We start from the raw sequence: 23,501 nt of genomic DNA, 5'->3' as shown, positions 1-23,501 counted from the left end.
GCCTCTGGAAAACGAGTGGACATACAAATAACAGTCAGTAAGAAATGGTTACCAGCTTTTGTTCTTGGCAACGGACCCACACAGTCCACAAGAACATGTTCAAATGGCTCACCTACTGCAGGAATTGGTCGCAGTGGAGCTGGATGCACAACTTGATTGGGTTTGCCTACCATCTGACATGTACTACATGTGTTACAGAACCGAGATACATGAGATTTCATTCCTGGCCAGAAGAAGTGTTTAAGGACACGGTCATAGGTTTTTGTGATGCCTAAATGACCAGACCACAGGTGTTCATGAGCTAATCCTAGCACATGCTTACGCCAACCAACCGGAACTACTATCTGATACACTGTGTTGAAAACCTCACCAGTCTCATCAGTTACTGCACCTGTATGCGAAGACCACTTTCGCATCAGTACTCCGTTTTCCACAAGAAAACACTGACCTTTCCTACACTTGCTCGGGTCAGCAACAACTGCGGCAAAACATTTTGCCAGTGAGGGGTCACTTTTCTGTGCACCAATGAGTCCTTCACGTGTCAACGGCAGTGGTACTTCAGGAGTGGCAAGAATCTCTGGCACTGTTTCACACACCTCTGTCGACTCTCCACTATCGATCAACCTGTCCTCAGAAAAAACAGAAGGGAACATGGAGTCAGACAAAGTTACCTTCTGATCTTTTTTTCGAGCTTGAGCTCTAGTCAACACGCTGACTGAGCACAGTTCTGGGTGCTTTTGAACCAACTCATCTGGCTCACTCTCAGAAATAGGTACATCAACAACTTCAGGATCAGGGTACACTTTACCTCCCGCAATGTCGTTACCCATGATGAAGTGTACTCCATCAACAGGAAAACATGATCTTACAGCTATAGGGAACCAACCAGAAACAAGCTTAGATTGAACGTGGATGCGATGAAGTGGGGCTGGCACATAACACATACCAATACCTCGGACAACTGTACTGACATTACAGGCTGACTTAGTATCTAAAGGCAAGACACCAGAAAGGATAAAGGACCGTGAACCACCAGTGTCACGTAGTATGGTGACCTGCTGCTGATCTTCAACCTGCCCTGTGAGTGATACAGAACCAGGAAGGATGAACGGTTTAAAACATTCATCTGGCTCTTGCAAAGAGGTAGGCTCACTTCCAGAAGTGACAGTTTTAATCAATCCCACTCCCTTCGGCTGCTTGGTAACTGAACCCTGCTGCTTTTGTTTCATAGTTATACAATCTGCTATGAGGTGACCAGTTTTATGACAGAAAAAACACAGTCTATCTGTTTTAGCACTTGAAGTAGAGTTAGTTAAACCAACTCGGGGTACCTGTCTATCACTAGACTTCTTGCTAGCACTAAAATATGGTGGAGAGACAGAGGAAGAGATCGGTTTACTGAAGACACCCTTATGTGTCAAAGCAAACTCATCAGCTAGCATCGCTGCTTGCTGTAGGGTAGCCACTTTCTGTTCGTTCAAGTAAACAACGATCCTCTCAGACACACAGTTCTTGAACTCTTCCAACAATACCAACTCACGTAAGGAAGAAAAATCTTCAGCTTTGCAAGCCGCACACCAGCGATCAAATAAAGTTACCTTTTCCCTAGCGAAGTCTGCGTATGTCTGGCTGACAGCTTTACTGAGACCCCTGAACCGCTGTCTATACGCTTCAGGCACTAGCTCATAGACCCGCAAAACTGCGCTTTTAACTTTATCAAAGCACAAACTGTCTTCCACTGAAAGTGCAGCACAAGCCTCCTGAGCCTTGCCAGTCAACTTGCACTGAAGCAAAATGGCCCAAACTTCCTTTGGCCAACGAAGAGCTACTGCGATTCGCTCAAACGCGCTAAAATAACCTTCTACTTCTGATTCTCTGAATGCAGGCACCAGTGCTATGTTTTTAATTACATCAAAAGTGGTGTTGGATGACGACCGAGTCTCAGGAGGAACTGAGGGGTGCACAGAAGCATTAGCTTGCAGCTCAAGCTCACGCATCTTGAGAGCCGTGTCCGCCTCCAAGCGTTTCAACTCTAACTCTCTACGCAGCTGGAACTCACGCTCCCGCTCCTCCTTGTCCAACTGTAAACGAGCTAATCGAACTTTCAGTCGGGCGTCATCTTGTGGCGAGGAAGAGGACTCTACAGAGTGTGGTACAAAACGAGGCAAAGTAAAATGTTGCCGTTCAACCTCACCCTGCTTCACTTTGGGTGTAACAACCTCAGCCTGCTTCACTTTGGGCGTGACAACATCAGCCTGCTCTGACTTGTCGGTTACCTCTACATGACCATCTGAGGAGGTCTCACCTACAACCAAGCTAAGAACTCCCCTCTGCACTAATCCACTCACCACAGCATCCTTCAGCTCTCTTTTCACTAGATTACTACCGACAGGAATACTAAAATGTTTAGCAACAAAATATAAATCAACTTTCCGACACAAGTCAAGCTGATTTAATGTGGGCTTCGCTAAAAACTCCTCCCGATTAAAGACAGCCATGCTAGCCACCCACTAGCACCGCTATTACCACACTAGCCACTAAGCTAAATCACATGCAAACGTAACACACACACCCTTGCAATACTCACCATCCAGCGCTTTGTGTAACACCACAACTTCCCCAGATCCTGCCTATCAATTCTTTACCTAGTCTGTCTTCTGGAGCGTGCCGGGCTCGGGGCGACTTTAAAGGCAGCAACTTCGGTGGCCGAAACCCCGAAACGCCTACCCCCGCCAGGGAATTAATCCCAACCCAGGATTACTCCGAACATAAAAAAGGCAAAATAACAAATGGTGACCGAAGGAAGAACTGTCACAGTTCAGCTGGACACCTCTAGTCTAAACTAGGGAAGTTAGATAAGTGTTCACAACCCTGGACAATGACCACCACACATTACAAACTAGCACAACAAATTTGATTTCCAGTCTCTTATTTATCCCGGACGAGCCCCCAAATTGTTACGTTCCTCCAGATGGTAAATCCAGGGGGAGGAGGAGCAACAATATTTGAAAATAAACCAGGGCAAAAGAGGACAGGAAGTCAGATTAAGGTGCAAACTAAAAAGTGTATTTATTACAATATTTAGCAAAAAAAAAACAATACAAAACTACTCACTCAGAAGAAGACAGCGAGCAAACAAAGTAAAGCAACAATTGACACAGACTACATAACTGAGGAAACAAGGTTCAACACTAAATGAACCACTCAACAGTCCCCTCTTCACTGAGGAGGTTAAAGAGGAAACCAGACACTATTCTGGACTCACAAAATATCTAAGTCAATGTTCCACACACTGGTTGACTGGGCTGTCTCTAGTCTGCTGGGCTGGCCGATTGGCGGTGGACTGCTTACGGGTGTTCCCTGTCTGCAGTGTGAGAATCAAGCCTTCTTATCCTCCAGTCACTGAGTGTTAATTAGGCACACCTGCTGCCACTCACTCAATCAGTTCATCAGGCACACCTGCTGCCACTCACTCACGCAGCTAAGACACTGGGTAAGAGAGAGAGAGAGAGAGAGAGAGAGAGAAACAAAGAACAAAAAGAACACACCCCAAACCAAACACATGTCCCTTAAACTCGTAACAGTAGGTAATCAACAACATTTTAAAATTTATACGATGTTTAATAGGGAGCCAATGCAGTGTTGACAGAACCGGGCTAATATGGTCATATTTCCTGGTTCTGGTAAGAACTCGAGCTGCGGCGTTTTGAACTAGCTGTAGTTTGTTTATTAAGCGTGCAGGGCAACCACCCAGTAGAGCATTACAATAATCTAGCCTTGAGGTCATGAACGCATGGACTAATTGTTCCGCATTTCCCAATGAGAGCATATGGCGTAATTTAGATATATTTTTAAGATGGAAAAATGCAGTTTTACAGATACTAGACACGTGGCTTTCAAAAGAAAGGTTGGTATCAAATAGCACACCCAGGTTCCTAACCGAAGACGAAGACTTGACAGAGCAGCCATTAAGTGTTAGACAGTATTCTGGGTTATTACGTGTGGAAGTTTTTTGTCCAATAATTAGAATCTCTGTCTTTTCAGAATTTAGTAGTAGGAAATTACTAGTCATCCAATTTTTTATATCAGCTATGCATTCCGTTAATTTTGTGAATTGGTAAGTTTCGTCGGGGCGTGAAGAAATATACAGCTGAGTATCATCGGCATAACAGTGAAAGCTAACTCCATGTTTCCTAATGATATCTCCTAATGGTAGCATGTACAGAGTGAACAGCAGCGGTCCTAGTACTGAGCCTTGTGGTACGCCATACTGAACTTGTGATCGATAAGACATCTCTTCATTTACTGCTACAAACTGATAACGGTCAGTTAAGTATGATTTAAACCATGCTAATGCAATTCCACTAATGCCAACATAGTTTTCTAGTCTATTTAAAAGAATGTTGTGGTCAATGGTGTCAAATGCAGCACTAAGATCGAGTAACACTAATAGAGAGATACAACCACGATCGGATGATAAGAGCAAATCATTTGTGACTCTAATGAGAGCGGTCTCAGTGCTATGGTACGGTCTAAATCCGGACTGAAAATCCTCGCAGATATCATTTCTTTCTAGAAAGGAACATAGTTGTGAAGATACTGCTTTTTCTAATATCTTTGACAGAAAAGGCAGATTCGAGATCGGCCTGTAATTGACTAATTCTGTAGGATCAAGCTGTGTTTTTTTAACAAGCGGTTTTATCATAGCCAGTTTAAAGGTTTTTGGTACGTATCCTAGAGACAAAGATGAATTAATGATATTAAGAAGAGGATATATGACCTCTGGAAACATCTCTTTCAGTAGCTTAGTCGGTATAGGATCTAACATACAAGTTGTCGATTTAGATGAATTAACGAGTTTGCAGAATTCTTCCTCTCCTATAGCAACAAATAAATCAAATTTTTCCTCAGGGAGACTACAATGCACTTCCTGATGCGATACAGTGGTAGACGGTTGCATAGTTATAATTTTGTCCCTGATATTATCAATCTTATAAGTGAAGAAGTTCATAAAGTCATCACTGCCGTGTTGCTTTGACACTTCTGAGCTTGAAGCTTTCTTTTTCGTTAGTTTAGCCACTGTTTCAAATAAATACCTAGGATTATGTTTATTTTCTTCTAATAGGTTTGAAAAATAAGCAGATCTAGCAGCTTTTAAAGCCTCTCTGTAAGCAATTGAGCTCTCTTTCCACGAAATCCGAAATACCTCTAGTTTAGTTTTCTTCCAGTTGCGCTCCATTCGAATGATGTGGTAATCAGCGAGTGTACATGTATGTGTCCAGAAGGGGGAGACAGAGTAAGGAGAAAGAGAGCTAGGATCATGACAGTACCCCTCCCTCAACGAGCGCCTCCTGAGGAAGGAGACTGACGAGACCGGAGGAAATCATGATGAGCGAGGGGTCCAGAATATCCCGAGCCGAAACCCAACTCCTCTCCTTAGGACCATACCCTTCCCAGTCCACTAAGTATTGATGCCCACGACCACGACGGCACATATTCAAGAGCTTACAGACCCTGTAAACCGGAGTTCCCTCAATGCGTATGGGCAGAATGGACGGACGCGAGGGTGCGCGGACGGACAGTTTAATGCAAGAGACGTGAAAAACAGGGTGGACACGACGAAGATTAGGAGGAAGAGCGAGCTTGACTACAACAGGACTAATGACTTTAACAATACGAAATGGCCCGACGAAATGAGGAGCCAGCTTACGAGACTCCGACTGGAGAGGCAAATTGGACGTGGAGAGCTATACCCTTTGACCACAAATGTAGCGGGGACTCTTAACGCGTCGTTTGTTAGCAGTGTTACTCATGCGCCTCCTTGAGCGACAAAATGCTGATCTCACCCCTCTCCACGTACGTTTGCAGCGGTCAATAAACGTTTGTACGGATGGAACATTAGACTCTGAACTCTGCGAGGTGAACAACGGAGGCTGATAACCCAGGCAACAATGGAACGGTGAGAGACCTGTGGCAGAAGTGGGAAGTGAATTGTGTGCGTATTCTGCCCAGGCGAGTTGCTCTGACCAAGACGAGGGATTGCGGTGGGCAAGACTGTGGAGAATGCGGGCGATGATTTGATTGGCTCGTTCAGCCTGACCGTTAGTTTGGGGATGAAACCCGGACGAAAGGCTAGCGGAAGCACCGATTAGACGACAGAACTCCCTCCAAAATTAAGAGGCGAACTGTGGTCCTCTATCTGAAACCACATCGGTGGGTAGACCGTAAAACTTAAAAACATGATCGACCATGATCTGAGCCGTCTTCTTGGCAGAGGGGAGCTTGGCGAGAGGGATAAAATGCGCGGATTTAGTGAAGCGGTCAACGACTGTTAATATGACCGTGTTCCCAGCAGACGGGGGAAGACCGGTTATAAAATCGAGTCCGATGTGAGACCAGGGGCGTGAAGGATAAGGGGCGAAGCAAACCGGCTGGGGGCGAGTTACCGGCCTTGGTTTGGGCACAAACAGGACAGGAGGCGATAAAACGACGTGCGTCACGTTCCAGCTTTGGCCACCAAAAACGTTGACGGATGGAGGCGAGTGTGCCCCGGACGCCGGGATGGGCTGATTATTAAGAGGAGTGACCCCACTGGAGAGTAGCTAAGCGCGCAGAGACAGGAACAAACAGAAGATGCTCTGGACAGCCGTGCGGAACAGTGGTGCGAGTGAGAGCGCGCTTTACCAACCTCTCGACTCCCCAGACAGCCGCGCCCACCAATGATGTTTTCGTCAGTGATGACGATAACGAAATGATTTCGTTGACGCACTTTTTTTTTATGACGATAACGCGACGATGACTAGCTAAAAATGGCTCTAAAGTGACTAAAATATGACGAGACGTTTTCGAGTTTTCGTTGACGAGACGAGACGGAACGAAAATGATAATAAGTCTGACGTTCACAATGCATGTCTTTTCTGCCTGTTTTGCGTGCAATCTGTCTGTATTGAGCTAAAAAAAAAGTATCAGCAATGCTGCCGTTTCCTATCCTTGTTTTGGGTAACGTTACGCGCAGCACCCGGCCGCCGTGCGCGCACCAGATTCAACACAACAACAACAGGTTTTATCGTAGTTTAGTCAAGTCAATGGAGTCGGACAAAAACTACGATAAAACCTGTTAGGAAGCATATTTTGCAGCGATTTTTGTGTGAGCATATCAGTGAACCTGATATATCAGTGATCCCTGACCACTCGGTGAGTTTCACGTCTTTGTAAACTAAAGTTTAATGCGCTTTATGAATGATTGTTCCAGTGCACATAGACAACCATTGTGTAGGTGGGGGGTAACACTAAACCTAAAATTCTCGGGACAACAGCATTTGTCCAAATTTCAATCTAAACCGTTCTATTTCATCAGAAACGATCTTATAACAGGGCTTTAAGTGTAAAATACCGAACAAAGCATTTCAAGACCAAATTGTTTACAGTATTCAGGAATTGTCTTATTCATTTTTATGTTCAACACACTTCAAGTGTCATGTTTGTTTCATACTTTATATTCAAGTATGCATTCCTAACAACCTATGTTCAATGCACCGTATTTTTTATTTATTTTATTATTTTGTTTCAGAATGTTTGCAACTTTGCAGTTTGCACAAGTTAAAGATAGACAGGGTTGTATGATGTTTGTGTTTACAAATAATATGCATCTTGTTGTTGCACTGGCAGACAAGTTGAAGTGCAAGTTGTAGATCATAAGTATGTGTTCCTCAATAGCTTATATTTTGGGCACGTTGTTCATTGCACTTTAGCAATTTCTCAAATAAAGCCACAATTGCCAAAGTAAGAATGTTTTTATTCCTGGCTTTTTTGGAGTAAAACAGTGATTCCACTGTTACCACTTTATCTGTGTGTAATGTTGTAGTAGCTCAATTTTGTTTGCTGTTTAAACTTTAAACCATTCCTTTATTACTGTGATTACTGGTGAAAATAGCATTTAATATTCATGGAAAAACTATAACTTGAAATATGGGGATAAAAGGTTTCTGCCCAATGTGACAATGAAGTACAGCTTGGCAATGGCAGCACTGCATCTCCATCAATGAGAAAGTCTAGTTTATTATGCAAAGGTTTTAAGGTTAGCTGTTGTTTTATGAATTGCAACACTTGCTACAACCTGTCAAACCTAAGCCCATTTCCAATACTTTTTGACCTAAAATAATTTGTTAAAGACTAATTTTTTTTCTTTTTTTTTTCTTTTTTTTTTTACTAAAATTGACTAAAACTTTACTAAAACCTTTTTGTGTTTTCGTTGACTAAAACTTGACTAAAACCTTTTTGTGTTTTCGTCGACTAAAACTTGACTAAAACTATTAAGTTTATAAGTGACTAAAATGTGACTAAAACTTAAAAGCATTTTCGTCCAAAAGACTAAGACTAAGACTAAAACTAAAAGGGCTGCCAAAAACAACACTGGCGCCCACTACACAGTCGGAGGGAATAATCTCCTCCTGTGCAGTGGTGGACGCCGAGGAGTCGAAGAGGCGGGAAAGTGCGTCAGGCTTTACGTTCTTCGACCCGGGACGATAAGAGATGGTAAAATCGAAACGCATGAAAAACAAAGCCCAGCGAGCTTGACGAGCGTTTAACCTCTTGGCGGAACGAATATACTCGAGGTTTCTGTGGTCCGTCCAAACCATAAAAGGAACCGGGGCTCCCTGTAACCACTGACGCCATTCTCCCAATGCCAAGCGTATGGCGAGTAATTCACGGTTCCCGACGTCGTAGTTGCGTTCCGCGGGCGAAAGGCGATGAGAAAAGAAGGCACAGGGATGTACTTTCTCATCTACTGACGAACGCTGGGAAAGAACAGCCCCGACACCCACCTCAGAAGCGTCGATCTGCATCTTTCCGTCTCTTATGTATAGTTACTTTTTAAACACAAAAATCGCATTCAGCATGACACGCAAGCGGTTGCCGTGGTAATGAACAACCTGCTTGTTAAAGCGAACGTGTTAATCCTGTATCTGAGGCAAAATTACTAAATATGCAGCGCGAGTTATATATTTCTAACTCCAAACATTAGCCACTGAACCAGCTTATAAAATCTTCTTCAAGGCTGTGCTGGTTGCATTTGAGGTACAGGTCATGGGGTTTCTCAGATTTAGCTTGAGACCGGTATAATCATTCGCCTCGATAGTAGTCGTGTCTCCTTCATTGGGTATTTTTATATTTTGAATATATCCCTCTACTGCATACTGTAACCCCTTTTGCCTCGATCTTGAGGATATCGCTGAGGTATTGTTCCAAAAAAGGTCACTGACACGCACGGGTATACCTCTTCCCGTCATGGCAATCTGTTGCGCTGGTCGTGTTTGACCATTTGTTTGACGGGCGTAGTAACAATAACTAGGGGGTGTGGCTTTTGCGAACGGTCAATTAGGTTCTATATTATAAATTAACCAACATGGCCTAACAATTCCAATGTCCAAGCAATCTATAGGCCTATTACTTTCTGTTTTTAGTATTAAAAATAAATAAATAAAAAACTTAATTTATTATGCTGTAAACTAATACAACCACTGATTTTTTTTTTGTTTTGTTTTTTGTGGTTTTTAACAAGTTAATACGTTTTTACCAAACAACCTTATTTTGAAGTGTTAGGCTATTATATTTAGTTTTTTTTACTTCTTAACCACCCTAACTTACCTCTTTAGGGCTTAGCCCATAGTACATGGCAGATGCTATTCTTAAATAGTCCCTGAGCTTCTTTTCCTGCTCTGCGCTAAAGACCTGTTTGTGGCGAGAATAACCGACAGTGGGTAGCTTGCTGCTACCAGCCTCCTGAAGCTTTCTCTTCTGCATGACAAAACGATGGAGAGTCACATGGCAAATACCATGTAACTTTGCCACTCCTCTGATAGACCTGCCACTATCCACATGCCTGGCAGCAATACACAGAAGGTCCCTACTCACTCCTCTATCTGTTTTCCGCTTTGGATGTCTCATTCTGTAAACAAAACTGCAAGAATTAGGCTCCCAGTTTTTATTTCAATATCGTGAACACTTGGCGGCTTAGTTGTAACACTGTGCTACAACCAAGGGCGTAGATTTGGTTTGAACATTGGGGGGGTTGAAGTTTGGGTATGCCTCCTGATATTGTGATCATGGTATAAATAATAGGGGGGTTGTAATGCATAGATTTAAATATTGGGGGGGTTATATCCCCCCATCCCCCCCACAAATTACGCCCCTGGCTACAACTAACCCCGCTGTGTAAGAAATATTTTAAGTCTAGCTAACAGTTGCTAGGAGTTGTTGACATGTTTCAAAATGGTGCCATGTTTTAGCCAACAAGACAGTGATTAAGGTAATATAAAGTTAGATTTGGTGATGTACACTCCCAACTCAGAAACAGAAAAATACCTATGATGAAAAAAAATACTTACATGGTGTCAAAACACTGTCCAGTATCTTCACAAAATATTACCAAAACTTTCCACAAATCCACGGGAGACCATCTTCTGGCAGCGAGAGAAAAATAGCGTAAACACAACCTGCGTGACCCTGAGTAACTACGTAAAAGGTCCGTGTTACATTTAGCCCCACGTTAGGTTGTGCCCCGCGCTCCCCTACACATATAATATGTGTTTATATTCAGACTATTTTAGACTGGTTCAGGTCGCCACCACTGCAGAGTTGCCTAGTACCTGCGTGACTCGTCATAGACATAAACAGAGAGAAGTAGCTCCGGCTACAATGTTCTTCAGAAAGACGCATGGAATTCTGTTTATTACGGACTGCAGCTTTAAAGGGTTAGTTCACCCAAAAATGAAAATTATGTCATTAATGACTCGCCCTCATGTTGTTCCAAGCCCATAAGACCTCCGTTCATCTTCGGAACACAGTTTAAGATATTTTAGATTTAGTCTGAGAGTTTTCTGTCCCTCCATTGAAAATGTATACACGGTATACTGTCCTTGTCCAGAAAGGAAATAAAGACATCATCAAAGTAGTCCATGTGACATCAGTGGGTTAGTTAGAATTTTTTGAAGCATCGAAAATACATTTTGGTCCAAAAATAACAAAAACTACGACTTTATTCAGCATTGTATTCTCTTCCGGTTCTGTTGTCAATCCGCGTTCATGTTTTAAAATCTTACCTGTTTGTTGTCTTATTCCATTATTAATCCATTACAGTGTACAAAACAATAGTCACAAAATGGCAGCAGCTGAATTTATATGAAACAAGATAGTCCGCAATACCGGATGACATAGGCCTAATTAAATAACTGTACACAAAATATTGTTTTGAGTTGTAATATTTTAGTAGCTCACCAAACGCAAAACTTCCACGAGCATAAACCTTTCCTAGCAATCCTATACTGGTGCAGGAATGACATCACTTTGTAGTCCAAAACGTGAAAGCGAGTTGCATTTTAGCACTTCCAGTTCCATCGTGCCAGTGATGGTGACGTTGAATTTGTGGGAACGTGGTGTAGTTCGTTTATAACCTACCTTTAGCTTTTTACTTCTGGCGACTGGATTTAGGCTTCAAAATTCAAAAGTTGTGTTCATCTGTGATAATTATCTTGATGGACAAAACGTGCAAGTATCATAAACTTTTGTCGCCTGTTCTAGCAAAACATTACACGCAGAAGACAATATTCCTCCGCCCAGGCGAGCAACCACCAAGAAAAGGTGTTAACACCAATTCTCGCCCAGGACAACTGGAAGCTGCTAGGGACTGGAAGATGCTGGCTGATTTTTCCACCTGAGATTGCCACCACTAACCTATGACCAGATATTGTTTTGTGGTCTGGATCAGCACGCATTATTCAACTGATAGAGTTAACAGTGCCATGGGAGGATGCGGTAGATGAGGCATATGAGAGGAAGAAACTGCGGTATGCTCATCTGGCCACTGAAGCAGAACAGCGAGGATGGAGAGTCCAGGTTTATCCAGTGGAAGTGGGTTGTCGAGGTTTTGTGGCACACTCTACAACCTGGTTCCTCAGAGACGTCGGATTCAGTGGTCAAGAGTTGCGTCGCACAGTAAAGAACTTATCTGAAGTAGCAGAAAGGAGCAGCAACTGGCTGTGGTTGAGACGGAAAGATTCTAGCTGGCTATGTACAGGCCGCCACGCTACGGTTTCGTAGAATTCTTGAAAAACTTGAAGAGTCTGTTGGTTTATTTGTATAGGTTGTATAGTATTTACAGTCATTACGTTCCTGTGTATATTGTGTGAATGACGGGTGGTTGGGCAGATATTGTGTTTTGTGGTAGGTGGTATGCCATACGGAACCGTTGCCACTGAAACTGCATTAACTCACCAGTTGGGCTCGACAGCCTTAGTCAAACGGGTTGGCGCGTATGGTTGGGTTGCGGAGAGATTGTGAGATTGTGGTTAGGTCTCAGCAGCAGGAGGGATGCAGAGGTCAGTAAGCTGGGCAGAGTTGAGTGGGGGACAGAGGGGGGTGACTCTGGGACGCCAGAGTCACTGTCGAGCCCTCTTGAGGTGTCGTGGGCTAGTCGACGAAACACTGAGGACGGAAGGTGCCCACTTGAAGACCCTAGAGATGTCTCCTACTCGGCTCAATCCAGATGGTTGTCATGCTGGTCCACTAGGGAGACCACACTGTAGTTGCAGCCGTCGTGTGTGCTGACGCGCCAAGTACACTGCAGCCGTTAACGCCGGACAGAAGGGGAGTCACATCACCATATGGAAAGAAGCGTAAATGGATGTAGAAGCATAGTTTACTGTAAAGCTACGTCTTAGTGTTGCTTATCTTGGCGAAAGCCGAGTGCAAATCAGCATGAAGTTTTAACATCTACTCTCGTGTAATGGAAATCATGTTGATCACAGAGCTTGTTTTTAGCGATAATCCAAAAGGCTATGGTAAAATCCTATTGTTTTTTTGTCGAGGGTACCAGCGTGATGCTAACTGCTAGTTGGCCTATAAAGTGACGTCATACCTGCACCACTCTATTGCGCCGACTTCAAGGACAGATACCCGGATGAGCCTGTGTGTGTTAGTTTTTAGCGGTTGTTATCGGGGAATAACATACCTCTGAATGGCACTGGATTGACCAATCAGAATCAAGTATTCCACAGAGCCATGTAGTTTACTTTTTATATATCAAAAGATTAAACAACTACAAGCCAAGTATATTAGAATACTTAATTATACTTTTAAGTATATTGATCAAAATATTGTGTACAAGTAGGTATAGGCCAAATATACTTTTCTCTCAGTATAAGCCAAGTATACTTAAGTACAATTTTAAGTATATCTCTGAGAAGTACAAAAATATATATTTCTGAGAAGTACATACAAAGTAGACTGAATGTATAGTTTCTTATTTTTAATTTAAAAGAAGTATACTAATAGCACACTTGAATAAACTTCTTTTTCGTAAGGGCACACACTGGATGAGTATAAAGTAAATAAATCTTAATTGTTAATTTTTCCCTCAGCCTTTTTTTGCCACCTCCTGCTGTTCTAGTGAATATTTTTCTGTTTTGTCTGGCCAGGTCAAATCATTGTCTTGTCTTTCACTCTCAATGCCCTGTCAGACATTCGTTGCTTTAGTAAATTTCTCCCTAATCAAACAGACCTGATTCAACTCATCAGCTCGTTAGTAGAGACTTCAAGACCTGAAATAGTAGTGCTAGATTACAGTGACATCCAAAATGTGTACTATTGGAGGTACTTCAGGACCAGGGCTGGAAACCACTGAACCCCGTTCGGATTGGCCGGTATAGTTAAAGCCACTTCTTACTCTGTTTTGTGTGCAGTATGCTTTATATGGTCAGTGATGGTGGGGTCATGGAGTCCCCAGTTCACTTCATGGGTATCTAGAAATTTCTGCCAGTCATTGCCAATATAGCTACTAGTCTCACGTCGGCATCTTTAGTTCAATGGTCAAGTAAGAGGACCTTACTAGAGATATCTTTAAATACTGCACGAGATATTGCTTGCTCCTCACTCATCACCTTGGCAATGCTAATCATGGGGAACACCTGGAGATGACGACGATGAGTCAATCATCCAGAGGGAGATATATAAGCTCAAGTTAAGAAAAAGAAGAAGGGAGAGCAGTTTGGACTCTCACTGGGTGCATGACCATTGGCTCTGTGTCTCTTTTCTTTGTCTAGAGAGTGATTGACTTCCCCAAGTGAGTGTGGATCACCCAGCTAGTTGGCTAAACTCCCCAGAACACTTCACCTGCACGAAACACAGAGACTGAGTTTGATTGCACCTAATTTTGCATGGAATGGAAAAATAAAGACGCTCTCCGGGGTGACGCTTCACCGCATTTTGTGTCTGTTCTCCTCTTTTCCCGTAGTGGAGCAGGCAGGAGACCCCAGACATGAGGATCCAGGTGAGGCAGCCTCTCTCCCTTGTGTGGGGGATGTAATCCGTCATCTTTCCAAACTGTCAGTGCGCCAACAACAGTTTCAGGCCGGCTTGTGGCAGGACAAAACCAGGTGGCCAAGGAACTGGTGTGTCTTCGTTCAGACTACACCAGGACCCTCTTGGCCGATGTCGCACAACCCATGACACTTCCAAGGATGACTCAACAGGATGACCCAGAAGCCTTTTTAGACACGTTTGAGGTTGTTGCAAGGAGAGGAGGCTGGGAAAAATCTGAATGGATCCAAAAATAAACCCCCTTCTCACTGGGGTATCTCAACAAGTTTATTTCTCCCTCCCACCACCTCGGCTGGATGACTATGATTTTCTGAAGAAAGAGATCCTGGCTCAGGTAAGACTCTCCCCGGTCTGTGTTGCTCAGAAGGACCATGAATGTGCGCAGGTACCCATCCACATACAAGCTGACCCGACTAATTAAGCTTTGGTTATCGACAGATGATGTCACCGTGACTTATGTCATAGAGAAGGTCACTGTTGATAGACTGTTACACGCCCTACCCTGCCCTACCCTGCCCACATCGATGCACCGCTGCACTACAAAATCCACACACTTTAGCAGAGCTGGTGGAGGCAGTGGAGCTGTCCGAGGCCGTAGTGGCAAGGCAATAGAGAGAGAGCTGCCTCCTTCCCCCGTAGGGGTACTGGGGAGAGGCGAGGGATGAATTGCACCCACAAGTCGAAGCCTGGCAAGCCCTTCTCGAGGGCCTGGACAGGAGCCCATGCCGACTGGCCCTAGCCTGGATGGCGGGATGCATTGTGCACCATAACATTCCTGTCGGAGCCCCAGAGAAGGAAGTCCAGGAGAGCGGTTGTCGAGTTCGAGCCATTCTTGCCACGGGCAGCAGTGTCAGCCTCATTCCACCCCAGCTTTTGGGAATGACAAAACCGGGCCGATCCCTCCTCCCAATCACCTGTGTTTATGGTGACACAGGGTATGTGCTGGTCCAAACGGTCTCAAATTCTGCTTCCCCAGGACCCTAGATGGTTGAGGTTGGGGTGTTGAAGGTCCTGCCGGTACCCGCCCTGCTGGGGCAGGATTGGAGCAACTTCTACGACATCACGACAACCCTGACCCTGGAAACCGAGAGCTCGCCAAGCTTACCTCGCATCGGATAGTGAGAGAGTGGATGAGTCTTCTAAAAATAATCTTGAAGTCTTCTCTGATATTTTCCAGCAGATCACAGGGAGAGGGTCCCTGGGAAGAGAACAACGAGAGGACGATCGCTTGAAACAGGTCAGGGTCGTCAACGGCTCCGAACACCAGCCTTGTTATACTGTGTAGCAGAAAGGAACTGCTCGTACTCCCAGGGAGCAAAACAGAGATGGTCCTCCACCTGGCACACTCCCATCCACTTCACAGCAGAGAACAAGTTGTAGCAGATAAGGGATCGCTTCCACTGGCCTGGGATGAATTCTGAATCACGGAGGTTCTTCACGGTGGTTCACAAACCGCTCCTCAGAGACCTGCCCCCACCCCCCTGTCACCCGTTATCCTGAGGCCGATCTATGTAAGTTGCTGCAAGTGAAACATTTCCGCACTTCAGTGTACCACCCCCAGCGAATGTTAAAACAGGTGGTGACTGAGGACAGATGTATGCTCTTTGGAATACGAGAAGTGCCCCAAGTTTCCACTGGCTTTACTCCGTTCGAGTTGCTGTTTGGACATCAACTCTGGGGGCTGCTAGACATTGCCGAGGAGGCCTGGGAGCAAGAACCCTCACCCCGCCGCTCGGTGGTTGAGCAGAGGTGTTGGAGAGATGAAAGAAAGAATTGAACAGATAATGGCTCTGGTCCCGAAACGTCTGATTGAATCCCAGCGTACCCAGCAGAGACTCTACGATTGGCCAGCACAGCCCCGGGAGTTTCTTCCAGGTGACCAAATTGGAAGGCCTGTAAATTCCTGTTCTCCTGGTAGGGCCCATACACCGCTGTTGTGCGAGTTGGACCCATAAATTATAGGCTGCACCAGCCTGGGAGACGAAGCTGAATCAGCTCAATTCACACCAAAACAAAGAACTGGAAGCCCTGGTACAAAGCTTCTGTGATGTGTTTTCCAACTGTCTGGGATGCACCTCAGTCCTGTCACATGACATCCAGACCCCCCATGGTGTCACAGTTCGGCAGCGGCCCTATCGAATTCCAGAATCTCGTTGGCAAGCCATTGAGGAGGAAGTAGAAAAAATGCTCCAGCTAGGCGTCATCAAACCTTCCTCCAGCCCATGGCTCAGCATGATTGTGCTAGTCCCCAAGCCTGACGGCACCTTCAGATTCTGCTATGACTTTAGTAAGCTAAATGAAGTGTCGGAGTTTGGCAGCTAGGGCCGGGTATATCTCCACGCTGGACTTAACAAAAGCTTACTGGCAAGTACCCCTCTCAACTTCGGCAAGAGAGAAGACCACCTTTAGTACTCCTAAAGGGCACTGGCATTACTGGTTCTTACCTTTCGGCCTGCATGGGGCACCAGCGACTAGATGTTGCAAGTGACAAGATATTGCTTGATCCCCACTCGTCACCCCTGGCAATGCTATTCATGGGGAACACCTGCCGATCCTAGATGATGACGATGAGGCAATCACCCAAAGGGAGATATAAGCTCCAGCAAGGAAGAAGAAGGGAGAGCAGTTTGGTCTCTAACTGGGTGCATGACTAATCTCTGTGTCTCTTTTCTTTGCCTAGAGAGTGACTGACTTCCCCAAGTGAATGTGGATCACCCAGCTAGTTGGTTAAGCTCCCCTCTCTTCGCTGGGCAAGAAGGAACTGCACTTCACACCACGGAACTCTTCAAATGCACAAAACACTACGGACTGAGTTTGATTGCATCTAATTTTGCACGGCTTGGAAAAATAAAGACCCCATTTGGGATGACGCTTCACCGCATTTCGTGTCTGTTCTCCTCTTTTTTCTCCTCCGTAGTGGAGCGCTACAATAGCTAATGTCTTCCACAGAAACCATGTCTAGACCTGAGGAAGACCTTGGATGTGCTTGTGGGGACACTTCTGCCATTCCATTATTTTTCCCTCAGATGGCACTTGTTGTATGAACTAGTCCTTTTGACATACAAATAAAATAACGTATCAGAGATTTACTAAAAATGTATAAGTATTGCAAATAAAATATGTGGACAACTTAGACTCACAGCTGAATTTTAGCAACATTCAGAAAAAATGTCATATTGACACAGGGTTATATAATTTTGGAATGTCGACATTTTCTACTGCTAAACATGTTTATGAGTCATCTAAAAAAAAACATTACATGTCAGATTCTTAGAAGATTTGTAAAAACTATTTGTCAAAGTATTTATTGGAGTACGTTTTACAAGAAAATACTGTTTCAGTCTTTCTACTTCAAAATTTTTACATTTAATTACAGACTGATCTCATGAAATGGCGTATGTATGACACGCCAATTCGTATTTCCATTTTTGGCGTGCTATCAACACGCATAATCGCTTTTCAGCGTGTTTATCAACGCCGTTGACTTAACGTTACATTACTGTATACATAAATATATGACCTACCCCAACCCCGTCCCTAAACCTACCCGTCACTGGGGTTAATACCATTTATGAGTCTTCCCCTACCATCCTAGGAAAAAAAATATCGCTCCCCAGATGTAGATCGTCTCGGGTTACGACTGTAATCGTTATGACACTTTGGGAACGCCCCCAGCGTAACGCATCTGAAGCATGAATGAAATCTGTCCAATCCTGATTGGTGCTGCGTCATGACGTAGTAGATGACGGCATAACCGGAAGATACAAAGGTACGCTGGCAAATACAAACAATAGCTCTTTTGCGATGAAGCTAGCGCTCTGAACGTGATAGGTGTGGCGACGAGACGCAGTGTCTCGTTCCCTTCTCGGGGAACAAGGGTTACAGTCGTAACCCGAGACGTTCCCCTTCGAGGGAACTCGAACTGCGTCATCGTTATGACACTTTGGGAACGAAATACCCACTATCCCACACCGTAATCACGCCCGCCCTAGTGTGAAGCTGGAAGACCAGGCACACTTAGGACACGAGCACTCTGGCGCCAGGCGTCACGGGGAGTTGCAGACTGTAAAAGCGTATGAAGGTGTGCGGGGTGGCCCACCCGGCCGCCTCGCAGATCTCCTAAAGCGAGACGCCAGAAAGGAGGGCCACCGAGGAGGCCATGCTCCTGGTGGAATGTGCCCTCACGGCCATGGGTGAAGGCAAATTGCGCACCTGATAAGCCGTGGCTATAGCCTGGACAATCCAATTGCTGATTGTCTGTTTAGATGCAGGCAGCCCTTTCTTGGGTGAACCAAAGCACACCAACAACTGGTCTGACTTCCTCCACTGAGAAGACTTCTCCAAGTAAACCCTTAGGGCTCTGACTGGGCAGAGCAGGTGAAGTCTCCCCTCTTCCGCCGTCCCATGAGGTGGAGGATGAAAGGCCTGAAGAACCACTGACCGTGCCGCACTAGACGGCACCTTGGGCACATAGCCCGGTCTAGGATGTAAGATGGCCCTAACCCCGCCAGGGGCAAACTCCAGCACTGAAGCCACTGGGCAGTTAACTGGGTCCACCTCACGCTCTCTACACCAAGTGGAAAACACATTCCACTTTAGGCTGTACAGTCTCCTAGTGGAAGGAGCCCTGGAGCTAAGTAGGGTCTCGACAACACCTGCTGACAGGCCAGCCTCTAGGTACCAAGCCCCCTCAGGGGCCAGACCCAGAGGTTCCACAGCTCTGGCCGGGGGTGAAATATTGTGCCCCCTGCCTGAGACAGCAGATCCCTCCTCAGAGGGACCTGCCACGGGAGGCCGTCTAGCAGTGCTACAATGTCCGAGAACCATATCCGGGTCGGCCAGAGGGGTGCTACTAAAAGTAGGCTGATCCCTTCCCGGCGGACCCGCTCCAAGACTCCCGGGAGCAGAGCGATCGGGGAAATGCGTACAGACGCAGCCTCGGCCACGTCTGTGTCATAGCGTCCAGCCCCAACGGAGCTGGATACTTGAGAGAGAACCACAGTGGACAGTGGGACGTCTCTCGAGACGCGAAAAGATCCACTTCCACTGGGCCGAATCACACGCACATGGCCTCCACCACCTCGGGGTGGAGTCGCCACTCCCCGGGCCTCAGCCCCTGCCTCGACAGGATGTCTGCTCCCTGATTTTGATCCCCGGGGACATACATCGCTCTGAGAGACGACAGTTTCCCCTGGGACCACAGAAGGATCTGGTGTGCCAGTCTGCATAGAGGGCGCGACCTCAGACCCCCCTGGTGATTCAGATACGCGACTCCGGACATGTTGTCCGAGCGTATCAGGACATGGTGGCCGCAGAGGTCCGGGAAAAAACTCCTCAGAGCTTTGTAGACCGCCAGCATTTCCAGGCAATTGATGTGCCAGGAAGAGTGCCGGGTCTCCCACAGACCTCTCGCAAAGCGGCTGTCCATGACCGCGCCCCAACCAGTGAGGGAGGCATCTGTTGAAACGGCTTTCCGGCAACATGATGCTCCCAGCACCGGTCCCTGGGACAGGAACCAAGGTTTCCTCCATATGACGAGGGAACGAAGGCATCTGCGCGTTACCCTGATCATACGGAACAGATTTCCCCTCGGGAAAAATCCCTTGGTTCTCAACCACCACTGTAGGGGTCTCATGTGTAGCAGGCCAAAAGGTATAACACTGGACGCTGCTGCCATGAGCCCCAGCAGTCTCTGAAACTGCTTCACAGTGAGGTTGTGGCCTAGCTTCACTCTGGAGACCATTGCCAGTATGGACTCCACGCGCGCAGGAGATATCTGTGCCCGCATCGTCGTGGATCCCCATACAACTCCCAGGAACGTAGTCCTCTGGGAGGGCGTCAACACACTCTTTTTTGTGTTGAGTCTCAACCCCAGGCTCTGGATGTGGGCGAGGACGACATCTCGATGCCGAATCGCCAGCTCTCGCGACTGGGCCAGTATCAGCCAGTCGTCGATGTAGTTGAGCACCCTGATGCCCTCGAGCCTCAGGGGTGCTAGAGCTGCATCCATGCATTTTGTAAAAGTGCGAGGGGAGAGAGCTAGGCCGAACGGAAGAATCCGGAAGAACGGAAGGCTTCGGGTATCAATCGGGATTCGTTCTCGACCCCCTGAAGCGGATCTCCGGCAGGGTTTGACCGAAAACGATTCTCGATGGGCGGACGCGATTGCTGCCTGGCCGCAAGCCTGTGGGGCAGACAGAGCAGCGTGCGTTCGCTGGAAACCGATGTGTCCCGAAGCGCACTTAACGGCGGGATACAGACATCGACTTCCTGAGGGCTTCCCTGAAGGGAGGCTCTTTCGGTTTCGTTCTCGACACCCTGAAGCGGAGGACCGGCAGGGAATAATCGAAAACCGTTCCCGATGGGCGAACACGAGCACTGCCTGGCCGCAAGCCCTTGGGGCGGACACTGCAGCGTGCATTTGCTGAAAACCGATGTGTCCCGAGCGCACTTGACGCTGGATACAAACATCGATTTCCTGAGGGCTCCGCGGAGGAGCGATTCTCGCTCGTCCCTCCACGGGGGGGATAGCCCTGCTGTTTTTGTCTCGTTTTCGACCCTGAAGCGGAGGACCGGCAGGGAAAAATCGAAAAACGATTTTTGATGTGCAGAAGGAACACTGCATGTGAAACACGGTCTGAGTGGTAGGCTGAATTAAAATATCTAACTTCCTTAAAGTCGGATAATATTTCATCATTTTAATTTCTTAAAATTAAATGCAGCCATAATTACCAGAGAATACTGTTTTGTGTTATACAGAGTTGGGTATAACGCGTTACAAAGTAACGCGTTACTGTAGTGTAATTACATTTCGTGATAACGCAGTAATGTAACTCATTACATTTAAAATGTATGTAATTTGATTACAGTTACTAATGTCAATAAAATTAAGTTACTTACGTTACAAATGTATTGTTAAGAAAAAATATTAAGTAAAATACATTTCTAATCACGTTCAGCGCGGCTGCGTCAGTTAATGAGCATGCGCTTTAATGAATTACCGGAGAACGCGGACGTCTACGGGGGGCGGGGGCGGGGTAGCTTTCTTATAACGTAAAGAAAGCTAGCCGCGGTCCTTCTCTACAGATGCAGCTATCTCGTCGTCATTAAAGGCGGAAGCGGCGGCGCGCGGCGGCCGTTGTCCGTCAGTGAGCGACTCGAGTGAAGCTGGTGAAGCTGGCAGGCGCACCGGCGAGCTTTAACGGGCTGGAGAAGGCTCGGGGACCCGCTGAGTACGGCGCTTTAACGGCGCGGCACTACAGCGGGCTGGCCCGTTTCCCTGACGACTCGCGGGCAGAAGGGGGGAAGGTCCACACATAGACATAATAGTCTATGGGTCCACAGAGCTCGCCCAATTAAATTACGGAAAGAACTGAGTTTCACTTTGTAGTGTATTTTTTTGTAGTTTTAATATGTTTTCAAAGTAACTTGAAAGTAAAGTAATTAGTAATCAGATTACTTTTTACATGCAGTAATCAGTAATGTAATCAAATTACAATTTTAAAGTAGTAATTGGTAATTTGTAGTGGATTACTTTTTTTGAGTAACTTACCCAACTCTGGTGTTATATGATCTCGTAATACACGCTGCCTCGGCAAACGCGAGATTCGAGTTATTACAATGTATTTGGCTTTCATCCCTCAAGAAGAAAGTCAATAGGTGCGAGGCTGAAACAGCCGACAGCGCACAGATATACGCGTCGAGATATTTCTCAATGACTGCCAGCACCCCCAGGAGCTGACTGTGAATGCCTCGAACCCAAACAGTATTATTTCACAGATCGCGTGTGTACCCTTCATTGCAGACCCGTACTCTACGCGCTGCCTCGGCAAACGCGAGATTCGAGTCGTTCACAATATATTTGGTTTTCATCTCTCGAGAAGAAAATCAACGGGCGCGAGGCTGAAACACCCGAAAACGCACGGCTGTGCGCGTCGAGATATTTCTCAATGAACACAGCCAGCACCCTCAGGAGCTGACTGTTCATGCCTCGCACACACACAGAATCTTAATGCAAAGTAGACCCGTAATCTACGCGCTGCCTCGGCAAACGCGAGATCCGAGCCACTAGATTCTGTATTGCAATGTACGACCTTTAATCTACGCGCTGCCTCGACAACGCGAGATCAAGTCACAGAATCTTTATTGCAGAGTTGACCCGTAATCAACGCGCTGCCTCGACAAACGCGAGACCCGGGCCAATATAGATTCTGTATTGCAATGCAGACCTTTAATCTGCGCGCTGCCTCGACAACGCGAGATCCCATTCACAGAATCTTTATTGCAGAGTAGACCCGTAATCAACGCGCTGCCTCGGCAAACGCGAGATCCGAGCCACTATAGATTCTATATTGCAATTCTTATGGGACAAACAACACCAAATAAGACAGACCGTTTGACACAGAGCGCTTTAGCTGAAGAGCAAAAAAGCTATTGTTTGTATTTGCCAGCGTACCTTTGTATCTTCCGGTTATGCCGTCATCTACTACGTCATGACGCAGCACCAATCAGGATTGGACAGATTTCATTCATGCTTCAGATGCGTTACGCTGGGGGCGTTCCCAAAGTGTCATAACGATGACGCAGTTCGAGTTCCCTCGAAGGGGAACTACATTTTGTTTTGTTTCGCTCGGACATTTAACGTTGTGTACATACACGCGGAATCACTCGGACATTTAACGGCGTAGACATACATGCAAAAGATGACGGTTCGTTTCGGCGTGGACATACACGCGGATAGCTCAAAATGCGTATAGATAACACGCCACTTGACTTGAAAGTGGCGTGTATGTTTACGCAAAGTCATGATGCCATGTTGTTTAATTAAATGTTTTACTTGACAATTCTTCGTAATTATTTGTTGTAGGCAGAAAAGGGGCTGTTGTGTGACTTGGCATGTGGGAGATTCAAATTGTAAATAATTTCCTGCTTTTTGTTATGAGACATTTCAAATTTAGTTCTATATTTAACCCATATTTAGTAAAAGTGTTTTAAGTTATATAAGTTTTGGTGCAGTTTGCTAATCTGAAATGTAAACAAAGATAGAAGACAAGTTTATATGCTTAGCTTGCACAAATATTTAGCTTACATAGTTGAGAGCAATTTCATATGTTAGGCAAATGTGG

The 23,501-nt window shown here is 45.8% G+C and overlaps 1 protein-coding gene across 2 annotated transcripts in view; it reads left to right on the top strand.

Annotated features, from left to right (window-relative positions):
* Positions 1-23,501, top strand: part of spire2 (spire-type actin nucleation factor 2) — a 101,156-nt gene that overhangs the window by 27,894 nt on the left and 49,761 nt on the right. The window lies entirely within an intron of this gene.

This window comes from Rhinichthys klamathensis, unplaced genomic scaffold, assembly GCF_029890125.1.
Source record: "Rhinichthys klamathensis goyatoka isolate OS25496 unplaced genomic scaffold, OSU_Roscu_1.1 h1tg000092l_1, whole genome shotgun sequence".
Lineage (NCBI taxonomy): Eukaryota > Metazoa > Chordata > Actinopteri > Cypriniformes > Leuciscidae > Rhinichthys > Rhinichthys klamathensis.
This window is presented reverse-complemented; position numbering and strand designations above follow the sequence as displayed.